General features: G+C 44.5%; 1 long non-coding RNA gene across 1 annotated transcript in view; it reads left to right on the forward strand.

Annotated features, from left to right (window-relative positions):
• LOC144799489 (uncharacterized) overlaps positions 1-10679 on the forward strand; it is a 64621-nt gene extending 53942 nt beyond the window's left edge. Inside the window, exon 3 of the long non-coding RNA XR_013603822.1 lies at positions 10358-10679. This is a non-coding gene — a long non-coding RNA (uncharacterized LOC144799489). The remainder of the gene's footprint in view (positions 1-10357) is intronic.
• Positions 10680-19422: the final 8743 nt, after the last annotated feature.

The raw sequence follows: 19422 nt of genomic DNA on the forward strand, positions 1-19422 counted from the left end.
AGAATGATGAGTCCAAAAAGGTTGAGTGACAGAATATCGAAACCATAAATATTGTGCTACCAAAATATCGTGGTAAAAATGTAAATCGCAAAAATATAATTTTACATATAGTGGTAAGTAAAAAAATGTCGAAAAAATATCGTTATACACTAATATCGAAAAACTATATTCGAAAATATTGAGAAGCTCCGGTGGCGGTTGGTCGTGGGCACATCAGCCCCTGGGGAAAGGCTCCGACGGTGACCCGGGGGAGAGGCTGCGCTGGGTCCCGTGGTCTGGAAGTGGGCAGACGGCAGAGGCGGAGGCCGGGGCCTGGGCTGGCGGGCACGGCGGCCTGCCGCGAGTACCTGCATCGGGGCGGCCCTGGTTCTCCCTCGGCACCCCCGCGATCCCACCGGGGGGGCAGTGGTGCGTCCGTCCTACAGTTGGCCACCCAGGTGATGGACGGAGTCCTGTTGGCATCATGGAGATCAAAAACAGGGTTTCCTCAGCTGTGAACTCCTATGGCATTATTAACTCTGGAGGCGCCTGAGGGTCACTCGAGCCTGGAACTGTGACCCTGTGGAGTGTGCTGGGGAGGCAACGTGGTTCTGCAGCGGCGTGGTACATGCCGGGACGTAAAGGCTCCATCCATGCTGGGGACGTTGGGAGTACAGTGAGTGGTGAGGCCTGGAGCGCCTAGGCGGAGCCGGGGCATGGATTTTGGTGCTCCCCGGTGACTGTGGGGATCAGGCGGCCCCGAGAACGGCTGTGCCCGGTGAGTGTTGGGTGCAGCGGATGTGGAGATAGGGGACCCGGGGCATCTTTGGGGGGCCCCTGGGGATTTTGTGGCATGGCCCCGGTGTGGAGCAGCCAGGAGCTGTCCCGGGGCCCTCTTGTGCGCCCAAGGTGTGTCAGGAGATGAAGGAAGCGTCTGAGATATAGGACGGTTGGCGGCCTTGTCGGAGGGACGGAAGACACCCTTCCCTGACCCTGGTGGCTCTCCGCGGTTCGGCGGCGGAATCGTGCCACGCGGGGGGTGTCCACGCATTTGCTGGATGGGCCTGGTGATGACCGCCGCCGTGACATTTGGAGGCTGAGAGGCAGGGCCCAGCGACTTTGGCGGTCTTTGGGCCTGCGGTTTCCCTGGTTGGCTGGTGCCCGCTGGACTGTGAGACTTTGGGACGGTGACCTGGGGGCCTGGTGGTGGTCGTGAGAGGGCACTGCTGGTGGTGTGGGCCCAGAAGGCACCTGGGAGTGGAGAAGTTGGACGTCGCAGGTGAGGAGCGGAGCCGGGAGGTGGGGCTCGTGCGGCGTCCCACGGCCCCGTCTAGGTATTGGTGACATCTGGACGGCGTGTCGGACGCAAGAAGGGCGCCTGGCTGGGACATTTGCAGGGCTGACAGTCGTTGGGTGGATTGCGGGCCCTTGATCGAGGGTGCCTTCCAGGAAGGACCGGTCAGCGTTGGATGCGGGAGCGCAGTGACTGGTGCATCGAGTTGTGTCAAGGCGGGGTTGGACACTGGTGGATATGATGCGGGACAAGGGCAATAGTGGTGCAACGAAACATGGGCCTATCGATAAGTTTACTGGTCCTGGTGGTGGGGCTGGAGCGGTGGGAGGACAGCAGGAGCCTGGTCCAGACAACGCGGCATTGATGGCAGCGATAACCCAGTCCTGTGACATGCTACACGCCAAGATTGGTTCGGTGGGCTCCGATGTAATACTGCTGCGCCAGGATTTGAGGAACGCCGTGTCCCGCATTACGGAGGCAGAGACCCGGATCTCCGGGGTGGAAGACGACGTGGCGGCCCTGAAGCGCCAGGTGGCCAGCATGGCTAGCACTCAGAAAGGTCTGGTGTCGCGCGCCGAGGATGCCGAAAGACGGGCTCAGGGAGGAACAATCTTCATTTGGGTTTCCGGAGGGCAGGGAGAAGGGCAACATGGAGAACTTCCTAACTACGTGGCTTGAGAGCTGGCTCCCCCCTGACGCTAAATCCCGGTGCTTCGTGATTGAGCGGGCCCACAGAGCACTTATTCAGAAACCTCTGGATTGGCGTCCGTCCGCGGCCGCGGTCCGTGATTGCAAAACTGCTGAACTATCACGACCGCGATGCCTGAAGCAGGCTAGACTTAAGGAACCCCTGCTGTTTGAGAACCGGGGCATCATGATCTTCCCGGACTAGACACGCCGTTTGCAGCAACAGCGCCAGCCATTTATGGCCGCCAAGGCCCGTCTCAGGGACCTCCATCTCCCATATGCTTTGCAGTTCTAGGCCCGCCTGCGGGTGGTTTTCCAGTCACGCACCCACTTCTTTGATGCACCGGAGGAGGTCTTTTAATGGACGGATGAGACAGTAAAGGTGCGGGCGCACACACCCCCGGGGCTGGACTCAGACTCCTCGGTGGGCGAGACACAGTCGAAATCCTCCAGGGGGTCGCACCGGCAGGGTAACTGGCGGTCCCGCTCCAGGCGACGCTCTGTATCTGGTGAGGCCTCTGTCCATGGGGCCCCGGCTACTGGACAACAAGCAGCGGATACTTGACTCATGTTGCCTACTGTTGTGTGATGTCTGATTGTTCCTTATGAGGGGCCGATTGCTATATTTGCAGTTGCGGAAGGGAGGGCTGATAGGGGCTGATTACCCCTTAGTTTGGTGCTTCTGGGGGGTGGACCTGGGTATTATGGGTTGTAGGGTGGGGATCCATTGGCATGGGGGACTCTGGGCCCCACGTTGGGGGTCAAGGGCCAACGGTGCCGCAACAGGTACATCAACGGTTTTGAGGTATGGGGTGGGGTGGGTGCTGGGTCAGTTTTTTGGGGGGGTTTGTTCTGGTTAGGTAGGAGTCGCACTACCACAAAGGGTTTTGTATACCTGTTCTGTGCCCGCTCGCAGGGCCTGGTGTCCGTGCGACTACTCTGGATGTTCCCTGATGGTGACGCGTATGGATAAGGTCGCGGGGTCCCATGGCACTCTTCGGATCATCAGCTGGATTGTGCGGGGACTGTTAGATAAGATCAAGAGGGGAGCAGTACTGCGCCAGGCGAAGGGGCTGATATACTTATGCTGCAAGAAACTCATCTACTGGGTACCAAGGCATTGTGCTTGCAGCGCTATGGGTTTCAGCAGGTCTACCATGCGGGGTTTGTGAGGGGTTCCCGGGGTGTGGCCATACTAGTGCATCGCAGAATTCCCTATATCCATTCCAAACAGTGGGCTGACACACAGGGGCGATATTTGTTCATTAGGGGCATAGTTGGGGAGGACCCTCTGCTGCTGGGCCGCGTCTATGGTCCGCCCCCTCTACAGTGGTCACTGGTCAAGAAACTATTTGCGATTTGGGCAAACCTTCCTGACGCGTTGTCTGCTTCTCACCGGAGGGACGAACTTGGAGCAGTTATACATTGGCGGCGGTCCGGCCGCCGAAAATGCACCACCCCTTTACCATAGGGGGCCACCGAATCTGTCCCTGTACAGTTTCGCTTTGTGGGGCACCAGCACAGGATAAAGAGGCGCCCACCTTCCTTCTGAGGCTGATTCACAGGCTTTTAAACTTTCCAGCAGAATAATTGCACTGAATAATGGAACGTACTTCCAGCCGGGACTACAACTCCCATAACACGGTGCGCAGAACTCATACAGAGCAACCGATCAGGTGGTGCGCAATCACGTGTATTTAGGAGTGGTTAAGAACTGGACGGTGCATGTCTGTTTATCACCACCAGCCTTTGAGAAAGAAGTTTGTATCTTCGAAACGCGTCAGGCATAAGTGGTGTGATGGCTGCTCAAGGGATCAGCGGGCTGTTTTACATCTGTACCTAATTAAAGGCTTTTGAGCATCGCTTTGAGCACAGTGTTGGCGTTCGAGTGCTTCTCACCGGAGGGACGAACTTGGAGCAGTTATATATCTATATATATATATATATATATATATATATATATATATATATATATATATATATATATATATATATATATATATATATATATTAGTCGTTTGCTCCTGTCTTGCTTCAAAACCTTCAATAAAGTTCGTTATAAAAAAAATGTGTCTCACCCTATCCCCCTGAAAACACAGCACACACCTACTATATAACAGAAAAAAAGGGTATTTATTAAATAATTTTCATATTTAATAATAAATTACTGATTTTAATTAAAGTTATTTGTTAACTAAAATGTAATATTTACCTTATTAATGTCACACCCAATACCCCTACAAACCCAACAACCCACACATAAAACATAACTTAAACAAATAATGTTTATACAATTTACATCATTAATTATCAATTAAATAATTAATTATTTCATAATTAAACAATTATTCCTTAATTAACTACCCACCCTATACTGCTACAACCCCAACAACCTGCACCTAAAAAATAACTTAAAATAATAATTACAAAATGTACATAATTCATTATCAATTATAGTAGTTAATAACAAATTTCCCTCCCCTCCCGAAAGCCAATCACAACACTCCAGTGGAGCACTGTGATTGTTCGGGACGCAGTCCAGCCAGGGGCTGTAGGGGATGGCATGTTCTCCATGTAGGCTGCAATGCAGCCTGCATGGAGAAGTGCAGAATGTGCGTAACTTGTCTGGGTGGCCCAAGAGGGCCGACCAAACAGTCTTTGCACACACAGGAGTGGGCAAACCACTCCTGACCAGCCTGGGCAGCTCCGCCCACCCGCCCACCCACCCACAATGCTCAAAGAAACATCAAATGGTAAGAACCAAAAGTTATTACCATTTTATGTTTTGGCTTTCTCGCAATGCAAGAAAGTAGTGGGGCGACGCTCCTCCAACCTAGTGGAGAAGCCGCCCCTGCTGCTACAATGCAATAAATTACTATAAAAAGTAAATTAAAATAATAAATAGCTTAAACTTACAAACTATATTAAAAACATGAAGAACAATTATTCATGTGAGATATAACATATACAATTACAATATTATTTAAAATGCATAAATATAACCAAAAACGATATTTTTTACAACTATATGATTGTAAACGATATTAAAAACAACAATATTCTTGAAAACGATATTACTTACCTTTAAAAACTATATTTGTGTTGAGGATATTCCTGCATCACGACATTTCTGTGACACGATATTAAAAACTCAATATTAGTGTCACTCGATATTTAGGACTCAATATTTTGTCCGAATACCCCCAAAAAACACCCAGAGTATGTTGAATATGAGACTCTTTTGTGTTATTCTGGCATGCATGACCCACCACCTACTTCCTAGGTTACCTGAGTCTGTCATTTTTTGATCTCCTGGGACTTCTAAACTCTCATGTCAAAACAGGGTGGGGTATTTACCATTACCCCAGGGTGAGGTATTTACCACCGCTGGCAAATACCTCTTAGTCCGATATTTTTAAAGGAAAAGGGTACGCAACATGTGGAAATTATTGTGAAAACTCTGAATTCTTCATGTTTTGTCTTTTTTCGGGTCTTTTTTTCCCCTAATAAACTTTGACAGGTTTTACCTGCCGGAACTTATCAGTGAAAACCTGTGAGTGTGTGATAATTATCACACAACTCATAATTTCAATCCGTTTGTGCCTTCCAGTGTGCAATCCTAGTTAGGTTCAACCCAGGGGAATGTGGTGTCAATCTGACCCTAAACTAGAATCACCTGCATAACCGTCTGATAAACCATATGTCATGCAGTAGCGCTAGATCTGTGGGTCCCACGTCACAGCAAGGTCTTAAAGACACGTGGTACAAATTGAGTTATGGGGCACTAAAGTTGATAAACACCCTTGGGCATTAACCACAAGTTGCTAACACTTTGAACTTTTCACTGCAACTCAATGAAAAATCAGATAGTTTTATATCACAAGACTTTATTGCATTGTGAATTATTGAGTGCCTCATTTATGTGTTTTTGCCTTATGGCAACGCAGCAGTCCTTCCTGCTACACTGCTCTATGGCAAAAGAAAAGGGCTGGTGGCGTACGTTTTTGGCGCTACCTTAGATTTACGATTTCTCGTACATCTGGGGCAGTGTCAAAAGTTTTTTTGACACGAATAATGCTATTTTCAGCAATAATAATGGGGCATTAAGGATAAATGAGAAAGTAAGAACATGTACCTAAGAGTTGAAATAGGATAAAGAGGCAACAAGCTTGAGAGGATATATAATACTAGAACACCAGGGGCAGAAACATATATAGAGAACGGTGTTATACTAATACAGAAAATGGATGGGGTGCGAACGAATCAAGAAACTGTTCAAAATGAAGTGCCTCATAACGTGATAAGATGGGATGACCGTTATTATTGGCTAGTATGGATATAAGGATGAGCGGGAAAACAAAAAGGGGGGGTTGCTGTACTGTTCCTATGGAGAGCTAGGGAAGATTTAACTGGCGTGACCAAAGGTGTTAGAGTAACACCCTGGGGCATCCATTTTGTTGGATGTAGTTGCCTCACACACCCAGAAGGGTGTCATGCTTCATCATAGGCGGTTGCTCCTCGTCGGGGAGGCGGTGCAATCCCCGACGGGCTCACCTCAATGAGGGGCTCTTTGGCGGAGATCTTTTTATCCAACAGCCTTATGGTGAGGTGGGGGTGTGTGGGCAGGACAAGGTGTAGTTGCGTGAGGGATATTAAAATGTAGCAAGGGGTACCGGAATTCACTTTATTCTGGGGGTCCCCTGGCTGCAGTTAAAAAAGTGGGGTTAACTCGCTAGGTGTCAACAGGTTAGGTCGGGTGACCCTAGATGAGACTAAGAGTGAAGATGGTCGACATGTTTCTCGCAGTGGGTATAGTCACCCGCGATTCATCAGGACCTTAACAAAGTGAAGGGAAACATGCTAGTGTCATGTGTATGGTTTAAGTTACCTCTGTGGGTTCTCCTACGCCTATACACAGAGAAAAGGGAAAACAATGGTTAAATACAACTCTGCATTAAAAACAAGTCACGTCAATGCCAAGGCGTGTAAACAAGGTGGCATGCTGTTGGTGCTGTGGAACACTGAACACGACCACTGCATGCCTTGTAAATTGCGTGTGCAGTGTGCAAGGTGGGGAGCACACACAACGACTGAATCAGTGAGGAGGGTTGTGGTAGGGTGCTGGCTAAAAACAGTGGTTTTAAAAGTAGTTAAGAAGGGTTAAAAATGCAGCAGCTTAGATGAGATGCACTGCTCCTATAGTATAACGTGAGCAGGTTTAGTGAGACAGGCACCGTTTGTAACATACTGTGGCTAGATGTAAAACACACACACACTGTGACCTAATCAGCTCTAGGTGGATAGAGCCCATGTGCCCCACTTACCTAATGGTCAAGGACTATGTGCCACATGAGGGGTCGGCGGGACAAAACATCAGGGATGAGCCTAGGGGTTCAGCTGGAGGTAGAGCATGAAAAAGCGCCTCTGGGTTACTATTAAAACTGGTAATAGTACACTTCAATGAAGTATAAGGCAGAGAGGCTAAAACCTACCCACTACCGCCCTCCGCTTATTTGACTCACCTCTGATCTCCTGTGTCCGCGTAGTCAGACCTACCCTTCTCCGCCGAGCTCGAGTAGATGTGTGAGCTCGGCGGCCGGGGTTATTTAAACCACACTGACAGATCGGCGTGTGACAACGTGTCTCCGCCCCCTCCGTCAGTTCACGTGGTTTCGGGAGGTTTTGTGGCGGCCATCTTAAGGCGGTGAGCTCGTGTGCTCAGCGCTAATAGATTGCCATTATTATCATTATTGCCTATGTTTGCCACGGAGCGAGGGATCCCAGGGGACTGGAAACGTCTCGTGTTGTAAATGAGTTGCCCCTGCCGACCTCCTGTGTTAAAAAAGAGAGGGGGGTACGAAAATCGCCCGGTCTGGTGTGTGAAAAAACCACGGCGGCCATGTTGTGATGGGCACAGGAGCCGTCCTGAGCATACAGTGTCAGGAATGAGCATTAGGAAGTGGCGGTGTATTATAACATGGTATGTCTGTGTACAAAAAGCCATGTATGGCATGTGGGTCAAGGTATGTAGTGTGTGGTACCAGCAAGGAATAATAAAGGAAAATGATGTTTATACTTTTGAAGTGGGCCACTGTCAGGGGTGCAACCAGTGTATAGGATGGTAAGGTGCCCACGGTGCAGTATAGGGAACTGGACAGCTTAAAGTGAGTGCCAGGGAATGTCTTCGTTGAGCCCCTGTTTGTCTGAAGACAATCGATGGATCCATCTCTGTTCCTTCCGGAAGAGAGCATTACTCGGGCAGTTGGGGCTGGCTTCTAGTACCACCCATTTCATAGAATCTTCATCATGATTTTGTTCTACAAAATGTTTACACATCTTTGTATGGGTCTTCTTGCAGCGAAAGTTGCTGCGGTGTTCAATGATTCTGGTTTTGACGGGACGGGTTGTCATCCCGATGTATTGTAGGTCACACGGGCACCTAAGCATGTATATACAGTGCGATGTATTGCAATTAGTGTGATGTCTGATCTCCCATTTGAACGTCTCAGAGAGCTGGATGGTCTTAAGTGTCAAGGTGTACCTGCAGACACCACACATACCACAAGGATAATGGCCCGTAACGGGGGGTAGATGCCACAGGGTTTGTTGGGTTTCTTTTCTGACACACTTAGGTCTTGTGCTGATAAGGATATCCTTCAGATTTTGTGATCTCTTGAAGGCGAACCTTGGTTCTTCTAGGGACATGTCCCCTGTGTTGAGGATATCCCAGTGACGTCTAATAGTATTTCTGATTTTGGTGGATAAAGGGGTGTATGTTGTCACACAGGTGATTGGTTGATTCTCAACCGGGACTCTTTCCTGCCTCTCTAAAAGGGCTTCTCTGTTGTTATTCCTGGCGCGTTTCCTAGCTTTTAGGACATCGCTTCTTGGGTAACCCCTGTCAAGTAGGTTCCTCGAGAGGATTGTGGACTCCTTTTTGTAATCAGACACCTTGCTACAGTTACGTCTTATCCGTAAGAATTGGCCGAAGGGCAGATTAGTACGTAGGGCCCTCGGATGGTGACTCTTGAAGTGTAAAAGACTGTTGCGGTCAGTGGGTTTGCGGTACATGGTCGTGCTTATGGACCCTTCTTCAAGTCTTATTGTTAAATCAAGGAAGGCTATCTCCTTAGGTGAGGAGGCCATGGTGAAATGTAAGTGAGGGTTTAATGAGTTAACCCATTCTAGGAAGGCTTCATGTGACGTAGGTGGGCCTTTCCACAAAATCAGAATGTCATCAATGAAGCGCTTCCACATTTTGATGTTATCCCTGAAAGGATTGGACTCATGGTGTATATGTAGTCCCTCAAATTTGGCCATATACAGACAAGCCACCGAAGGGGCAAAAGTACTGCCCATAGATGTCCCTTGGGTCTGGTGGTAGTACTTGCCTCTGTATTCGAAGTAATTTTCAGTCAGAGCTAGGGTGGCGCATTCCATAATGAAAGTCTGTGGAGTGTTTGAGTCCCAAGTTTCCAAGCCCAGTCTTTCCTCAATCACCTCTAGAGTGGCCCTCTGAGGAATGTTCGTGTAGAGGGCCTCTACATCTAGGGTAATCAAGAAATCAATTTCTCCTATATTCTGGATGTTGTCCAAAATACGTAGTACGTCTGTGGTGTCTTGAATGTAAGAGGGAATGCTTTTTACAAGGGGTTGGAGGAAGTGGTCGCAAAATTAAGAGAGAGGCTCCAAGACAGAGTCTATCCCTGAGACAATCGGTCTCCCTGGTACCGGTCTGGTTGCTTTATGGATCTTGGGCAAGATATAGAAATATGGTACCCTTGGCTCCTTTTTGACGAGGAAGTCTGCCTCTTTTCTAGTGATCCATTGGTCGCACTCTGCGCTTGTAACCAAGCTTGTTATCGTGGTTTGTAGGCGCATGGTTGGGTCATTAGCAATAGGCGTGTAGTATCTATGGTCGCTCAGTTGTCTGGTACATTCCAACTCATAGTCTTTAGTATTCATTAACACTGTGGCGCCCCCTTTGTCTGCCTGTTTGATAGTAATAAGCGGGTCATCCGCCAAAGATTTCAGTATGGCCATCTCATTCCCAGAGATGTTGCAGTGTGGTGTTTTTCGGTTCAATTTAGAAATGTCTTTGAGCACAGCTTGTTCAAAAGTGAGTACTTCATTTGGGACCATTCCGTTGTGAGGTGTGAAGGTTGATGGATTATGTAATCCAGAGTCATCCACAGGTTCACAGGGTTTCCCTTCAAAGAAGGTTTTCAACCTTATTTTCCTGAAAAGAGATTTGAGTTCCCTAGTCTGTGAGCGAACATGTAACTCCTTCAGTGACAATAGGCTTGTATGAGTTAAAACGAATATGTATAGAAAATCTGCATGAAATGAAAATGGCTCTTTATTACATAATATTGATAGAATTATGTTTACCCGTAGGAACAATCCGGTCAGTGGCAACCAACCAGTGCCCAGCAATTAGGAGAGACTGATCATCTAGTCTTGATAAAGATGGCAGTATATCTGGAATACCCATCGAAGCGTGTCGACGTTACTTCTGCGCAATCAAGAGAACAAATCTTTCCTGTAGACTAAATTAAAACGGGCCCAGGGTTAGATTCTGTGATTGTTAAGTTCTCAGATGCGCAACATGTAATGACTAATTAGCACGTCTTTGTATGTCTCTACCTTTTTGTGATTTTTAAAAAATATCTGTATTGATGAATAATGTACTGTAAACAAAGTGTTTTTTTTAACCATTTATATGTGTACAATTGTGTTGATGAGATTGTGAAAATTCTTTTAACGTGGGCACATTTTGTGCTGTTAATTTTTAAGGTGAATATCTATGAACAAGACTTTATGGTCTTTTTTACTAAAAAAGAATAACACTTTTTGAAATATATAAATTGTGTATAGGTATACTACGGTGTGAGGGTATAGTGGTTATATGTGATTTCTCCTATGAGCAAGGGGTGTATGAAATTACAGTTTATCCACCAAGGGATAGTTGTTTCCTGCAGTGTCAAAAGGCCATGGATGTTGCGGAGAATGCCCCCAGCAACACCCATTGCACGCCCCTTTAAGGCAGTGCGTTAAAGGGGACAATATTTACAACACAGCATTAAGCCAAAAAAGGTGGCTTAGAGTTGCCTCGCAAATATGGAGCAGGCTCCTGTGCCACGGAACGTGACAAAAAGTGATGTTCCGACGGGGCAAGGCCTGAGTTTTCTGTAAATGTGTAATACAATTTGGCTCTGCTGTGATTTTCTGCTCTAGCTGCCTAGTTCTAAAAGTGTATTCTCCCACAAAATGGACATTTCATATCCTATCTCTATTGACACTCTCATAGCAGCCGCGGTCAGTAGGGGAGTACCTGCCGGGGCGGTGATGTGGGGAGGGGGAGGGGCAGGGTGGGGGTTAGTAATTCATGGCTAATGGAGGTTTGCAGGTAAGTAAACATTTATATAAATCAAACGAATTTCGTTGCGCGCACTGCATCCCCAAATGCAATGCAGTGCGCGCAACGAAATTCGTTTGATTTATTTAAATGTTTACTTACCTGCAAACCTCCATTATCCATACATTACTAACCCCCACCCTGCCCCTCCCCACGTCACCGCCCTGCAGGTCATCCCACTACCGACCGCGGCAGTCTCATAGGTCCCTGTCCGTCAGTGCGGCTTGGCAGTCCTCTGACCATAAAAGGCACATTCTGGTATCTCAGTGATGCCCAAACTGTGGAATCTTGGTCTTTCACCTGAGACACGGATTTCCTCAGGGTCAACTTCTTATCCAGCAGCGATTCTACCATACGAGGGGTCTAATTTGGGTTTGCGGCAAAACACTGCTGCTCCTGACCCTACCCCTTCCGGGGTCAACACCTTGTCCTTCGCAACTGACTCACCCTCACCTTCGCCTCCACACCAGCTCTCCCCTTCCAATGAAGGTATCACAGGTGTTTTAGCACTGACTGAAAGTGGAATATTCCACACAACAGCACGTGCACAACACCTGTCATACAGGTAAATGAATTGTGGTAAACAATGAGGAGATGCAGCTACCGATCAGTACAGATTTCAAGGCCACAGTGGAGGTTCCCATGTAAAAGAATAATGTACCACTACATAATCTATTTTCCTTTGCCACAATCAGTTGCTATCAGGTTACTAATGGCCTGTTTGCCTGCATACCTTTGGTTGTTAATTACTTTTTCTCATAATAGTGTATAAAGACTTTTCAATATTTTTATTGTAAGGTTGCCCTGCTCAAACGGGAGGGGAACGGTGTGCTTGTGTTGCATCTATTAATCTTTTGCTGAGTAGAATTCCATTGCAGAGAGGCCTGCAAACACCATGTTTGAATGGAGGCAGATGGTATGTCCATGGAATTTTGTCATGCCTTCTTTAATATCTCCTTAAGTCCAGAAGGCCATGTCTACCTGGATGAAGTCCCTTTGCAAAGATTTGGAAGTTTCAATGGCTTCTGTGTAGGCATGCTCAGTCCAGACCCCTGCTATAGGTAACAGTAGCACGTTCAGTTTCCCTCGAGAATCGAACAATTTTGGGATTATATCTACTCCAGGGCTGGTTTTCCGAGAAAATTACATGGACCAGGGTAAAAAAGAGTCTAAAGAAAGCTTAGGTTTTTGGATACTGACCTTTGTTGACCATTAGAGTAGAATTGGTTCAATACATTGTGTCTGTGGTCCTGGTCCATGCTCCTTCTAGTGTCATAGACTGACAGAAGGATAAGTGGCTTATAAGCATGGCCATTAGAATTATGCAGCAGGGAAGAACCAAATTATGTGGCAATAAAAGGCAAATTATGCGGCATAAAGCAGCACATTTTGTGATAGTGTTACTTCATCATTTTTATACCTGGTAACAGCGTTTAAGAAAAGCGTTCAACTTAAATAATACCAATCTAACACCCCAATACAACAATTAGCAACTAAAAGATGACCAGTCAAACCTTGCAAAAAGCTTTCCGGTGCGTAGGAACCCTGTCGCCATATTTTTGGTAAATTTTGAACCGATCGAGCGAGAAACAAGATTATTTTTTTATTAACATCTGCAGATTATGCGGCAGATGATGGATTATGTGGAAAATGTGGGAAAACCACAATTAAGCGAAAATGTGGGTAGCCACAGAATCACATAATTTTAGTGGCCATGCTATCAGAAACAAAACTTTACAGTTATTAACCCTGTGACTTGACGTGAAATGCATGTAAGAAGATGGATTGCTTTGAAATATGATACTAACTTTAAATTTGGAAAAACCTGAAAAGCGTTTGATTGAAAGACTGAAACGTTTCTCAATAGTGATAACACCTGAAGATGACAGTATATAATGGGCTTCAAAATTCGTCCTGAACTTTCAATCCTTCAACTTCCAAGTCTAAGATGCCCTCCAAAGTATCCAGTATAGATCTATGGGAAATTCTATCTCGCACCCTCATTTCCTTCTGTCACCAGGCGACTAGAGAGTGTCTCTTGACATTCTCTTCCAATGCATTATTTCTAGGGTCACTTCATAACAGGTCCCTTGATCTCTAAAAATCCTTTGTTTATCTAAAGGGCTATCATAGGTAGCTACGGTTCCTTAAAATGTGCAGCTAGCTCTGAAATCTGGTAGTCAATGTTTAGATAATCAAGCCATTGTCAGTTCACAGAGCATCGTACACATACCAATATGCTGCACTCATGCTCGTATAAAGCATGATGGTGATGTCTTCAATTAATTCACAATTCAGTTATATCTGGATTTCATCTCTTTGGATTTCAATTATTTCAGTGTTCCAATGCTTACTTGTTGAGTCAATGCACATGTCAGGATCAAATACAGGACTTCGAAAATAATTGAAATATGAGAAACCTGAATTGAAAAATGAGTGAATTTTGAGTAAACCTACAATAATGCATTGCAAGAGGACGGGTGCAACATGTGTGATTGCTAACCAACCACACTTGTGGGTTTTGAGAGTCTGTGTTTGCGATAAAATCTCACAATTGTGCGAAAGTAAATTATGCACACCCCTGTTTCTAATCCTGTGCTGCTGAAATGTATGGGGAACATCCATTACGACGCGGTGTTTACACCGCGCTACCATTACAACGCAGGTATGACAAAGCAAGTCGTTACAACGACTTGCGCTGGATGGCGCTAGAGACTAAGGAATAGTAGATTTACTATTCCAACACCTTCCCTACTGTTGCGTAGGCTGGAGTTGGAATAGTAAATCGTACTATTCCTAAGTCCAGCACCTACAGTGCAAGTTGTTGTAACGACTTGCGTTATCATACCTGCGTTGTAATGGTAACGCGGTGTAAACACAGCGTCGTATTGACATACATCCAAATGTACTAAGCTGTTGGATGTTACACTGGTCCAGCATTCTTTCCTTACTCAGACAACCAAACTCTTCCCTTGGAAGTGCTATCAGTCAAGCTTATGATGCTGTGGTGTCCTGTTGCTTTAAAAACAGTTGTGGCTGCCTTTGTTTTGGACGTTCCATCCAGAAGGTGTTGCTCAATGGGCTGTTTTTCTTTTGTCAGGAGAAAAAAAATATAAATTATTAATAAAATTAATATATTTAATATAAATATAAGTTAGTATGGTCAAGTTTTACTTTCCTGATCATTGGAAACTCTGGGTGGAATTCCACAACGCACAATTCAAAGTGTGTCCAGGCCTGTAATTATGAGGTCCACAAGCCCGGAGACTTCGGACCCGGAGGCACCGGGCCCTGCCATTTGCTGCAGGGACAGAGACTGTTTGCAGGAGTGCAGCCCAGCTCCCTCCTCACCCCTGCAGCAGCACCAGGGAAGCAGATAATGCTCCCCCAGACCAGTCTCACATGCCCTGACCTCTGCCAACCACACCAGCCCTCCCACGGACACTTTCCACCTGCTCAGAGCATGCAGAAAACATCAACAGTTTTTCCCTCAGAATTGAGGAAAACCACATAGAGAAGGACCTGGTAACACCGAATCCGTGTGACCATTCCCCATTTCGGGAAAAAAATAAAAATTGCTGAGTTTTGAAGCCTGGATACCAGCAGGAGCCAGAAATGCTGGCCCTCCGGCATCCCCACACCAAAACGCGGCAATCTTTTAATCAGTGTATGAGTTGAGAACCATGGGCTTGTGGATCCCTCCTCAAGTTATCTGTGAGTTCAACATGACTCATAAACCAGTGCCCTCACTCTTCTAGTTGTTTTGTTCACTGGCTGAATATCAGGCAGGCATGGGTGGCTCTTTTGTTATTTGGGAAATATTATGTGAAACAGGTGCTGTGGCTCCACATCCATTTTGGGCTAGGGCAAAACTGGAATATATATCCCTGGAAGAGATTACCCTTCCAATGATTTGTTGTAACACTTCCAACCATAGGTTTATTTCTACTCTGTTTCAGACTTTCAGTCTTTCTTTTCTGAAAGCTCCAGTAATAACTGTGCAAGGACTAATTGAGGTGGATTTCGATTTAAGTCGATGGGATGCTATTTCCATATTGTTGACTGTTTAGTTTCTTTTGTTCTTGTTGCCTCTCACGATAGTCCTGCCAGTCAAGAAAACAGAACTTGCTGGTTGCCGCCAGGGTTTTTTTGCTAAATGTAGTGGGTCCCTGTTGGTTAGGTTTTTATTTTTGTTGGGTAATACTCTATTACCTACTATGAAGATTAGATTGTTGGTTTGTACATGACTGTTGGTGAAATAAAGGCATACATACTCAAAGATCATTATAAAATGTCTATCTGTACATAGTCTAAAAATGGGAGTAGTTATTTTTGTATGTCTCCAGCAGCGTTTCCTTATGGTTGGCAAATCAGCAAATAACAGACATATGTTCTGCACTGCAGCTGGTACCTCTGCAGTGTGACTATACAGCGTAGGATCAGTGAGCGTTAACTGTCTGCCAGAAAGGCACAGCATCAATTTCTTCGTTTTCGTTTTCAAATTCTGTTAATTTGGGATTGTAGGACAACATCTTTGAGAACAATGGGTATGATTTAATGTCCAGAAGGAAGCAGTAGTGTCATTAATAAACAGAAAGTGAGCAAAAGAGAATGACTTGACCCAAGTCTTGCGAAAGCTTTAACTGGCTTAGAACAAAACCAGGTTTTATTTTTGTATTTCACTGCTACTGAATAAAGGAAAAGTTCAGAGAGAATCACAATCGCATCTGTGTTTTTAATAAAATCAGGAATTTCCTGAAACTCTCCAGTTATGCACATCAACGTCCTCTTGAGCCTCTTGATATGTGCTTTCTACGATGCAAATTTTCTGCTCTCTTTATGGCAAAAATATAATATTTCTGAAAAAGCCACGCTTGGAACCACTAGACAGAAAATAACCTCGGCCCTCCTATTCAATTTTACGTTGATTCATAAAGTTATTTGAGTTAATCAATTCAAAATACCAGCAGGACATCAAATCATTCTTGCTTTATTGATTTAATATGAATGATTGTCAAAATATTGAGTTACAAAGTTAAAACACAGTGGCAATGTGAACAGGATAAAGCAGCTTGATGTGACAATCCTCCTTTCAAGTGTTGAGCCGGCAGCCGACACGTGTTTCATTTCATAGAAACTTTTTCAAGGCTGAAAATAATGCCATAAGAAAAATGATTTACAATGTTCATATCCATAGAATCTCAAGCTATCAAAGGAAACAGGAAAATAAAAAAAATTAAATTAGGAGAAAGAAAACATGGAGATCAAAGGATCTGATATGCCCCTAGAGACCGAAAGAAAAAAGTCTCTAGGGGCATATCACAACCCAAGACTATGTAACTACAAAAACTGTGTAAGTCTCCTTTCCTTTTACTTCCGTTTTTTTTTCTTGTTTGATCTAAGGTCGCTTTTAACAGCAGAAAGGTCATTTCTAATAGACTGTCTCCAGCCTGTTGACAGTCAATAACAAGCTGGGCCTGTTTGGAAAATAATGTAGCAAAAAAAGCACTGAGCTCTTAGAAATTTTAAATACAACTTACACTAGGAGACTTGATAAATCTTCTCTTGACGTATGGATGTCTTGGATAAAAATTGATCTTAAGCAATTGATCGAAACACAATACAATAGTTTAGCATACCAACTTTGAAATGCAAAGGTTAATGGAAATAGAGTCATTAAACTTCAGAAATAATGTGACACCATCTATGTTCTAATCCCACAGAACTTATCACGAGGGAATTTATACCAATTAAGACGTGATGCAGTCTTGTGTTATATACAAGTAGAGACAAAACATACCTCGGTATTTTTATGATATTTTAATTTACCAACATATATGAAAGTTTTATATCCTTGACTATTGATCCAGAATTTCTTAGACTTCTTCTTTTCTTTGAATAATTTAATAAGGACAGACAAATCCCCACGACAAAACCTGGACACGTTCATTTTACTGTTTGGTCATCTTTGCAAATAATGATTGAAGGTATCCATTTTCACAAGACCCACATAATTATTGGTGGGTTCTACTGAATGACTCTTCATTAAATAAAATAATCTCGTCTTGGGATAGGAGCACTTACATGCTTTACATTCTTTGCACTACGGGTCGCTTTTGGTCTATCTGCACTTTCTTCTGGTCTTAAATATATTCATAAGCTATATCAACATGGCTGATCCTTTGATCTCCATGTTTTCTTTCTCCTAATTTAAAAAATTTTGTTTTTCCTGTTTCCTTTGATAGCTTGAGAGTCTATGGATATGAACATTGTAAATAATTTTTCTTATGGCATTATTTGCAACCTTGAAAAAGTTTCTATGAAACAAAACACATGTCGGCTGCCGGTTCAACGCTTGAAAGGAGGATTGTCACATCAAGCTGCTTAATCCTGTTCACATTGCCACTGTGTTTTAACTTTGTAACTCAATTTTTTGACAATTATTCATATTAAATCAATATGGCAAGAACAATTTGATGTCCTGCTGGTATTTTGAATCGATTAACTCAAATAACTTTATGAATCAACGTAAAATTAAATAGGAGTGCAGAGGTTATTTTCTGTCCTATGTTTTCACTGGGTCAGATTGGGCTTCGGTGTTTTTGCACCTTAGGCAGTGGGGTGCGGTTCTCTTAACCTCGAGGGGCACCAGTACTTGTTTGGTTATATTGAATGCACAAGGAGAATCGATGTGCTACCAATTATTCCACCACTGCCATTTGTAAATATTGTCATGTTTGGAACCACTAACTTGCTTAAAAAATTCAAATAATTCAGCAATTACTACTCCAGTCGTTGCTTCTCCATAGTCAACTCCGTCTTTTGCCACCAAACCTTGTGAAATTAAACTCTACAAGTTTTCAATTGTGTCTTGTGGCACCTGGGATATTATCTCTTCTGAATCTAGCTCTATTAGCAATCTGCTCTTCACAAAAAATGGGCGGCCGTTAGGCGCCTATTCCATTCTAATCCAACCGTTCCAAGGTTCACTTCAACTCAATTTCACACTCCCTACACCAAAACCCTTCTTTTTAGATCCCCTCTATAACCTTGGAAAATCTACTGTTTCCAATACATAACATATGCTTAGAGTAGACTTTGGGTCAGCACTTGATAATGATTGGATTGGTTAATCCAGATCCCGTTTTTTCCGCTATGTTCTTGTGTTCCATTCAAAAACTGCCTGAGTATGAAAAGGGCTTGCAACCCTGATGTGGTTTACAAAATACATTACAGATTGTCTTCTTAAAGGACCACTCAACAATGAAGAACATTACATGTAGTATGTTGCTCACCTGACATGATTTTGCTATCCTGCTTATCTACCAACCATGCCCACATACGGCTTTTCTCACATATGCTCTCCCGGATTTTATTTCAGACATCAGAATGGACCACCCATATATGTGAAACTTGGTGACGTCAGAGCTTGGTTGGACAAGCCTAAATTACACCACACTGCATTGCTCATCTTTAACCTTTAAACTCTTGACCTCCACCAACTAGTCAGTGGAATTATACTCTCTGCTGGCCATACTCTCTAAACAATGAAACCACGACAGAGACTTAACTCGTTCACAGCAAACAAATTTGCAACCTTGAGTTATAATCACATAATTAATTTGACCTCAAACTCAATCAATTTGATGAATGCTCTCTCAGAGATTTTAAAGAAAGTGGTTCCTCCCAAGTCTCACGAAATGTGCATTGTTGGAAGGAAGGCTGGCTGAAAGTGAATGTACAATTACAGAAAATTATATAACTACAGTCCTCAAAAGGCGTGGAGAAAAATACTCAACATCAACATAAAAAATCAAGTACAGTGACAGTTTAGAAAGTTTAAAGCAACCGTCAAGAAAGACTTGAATTCTCGCTAACCCTCAGCCCATTTGGGATGAATCACGTCCAATGTCAAAAAGAGGGGGGGGTGGACCAGGAGCTAGTTAATGGTCCAGTGCCCGTGCTCCAAACTAACCATGAAGTCAACAAAGGGTGGACACTGTTCCAAAGTGAGTGGTGCCAGAAGTCAAGCGCTCAGTATAGG

Source organism: Lissotriton helveticus, chromosome 12 (genome assembly GCF_964261635.1).
Source record: "Lissotriton helveticus chromosome 12, aLisHel1.1, whole genome shotgun sequence".
Lineage (NCBI taxonomy): Eukaryota > Metazoa > Chordata > Amphibia > Caudata > Salamandridae > Lissotriton > Lissotriton helveticus.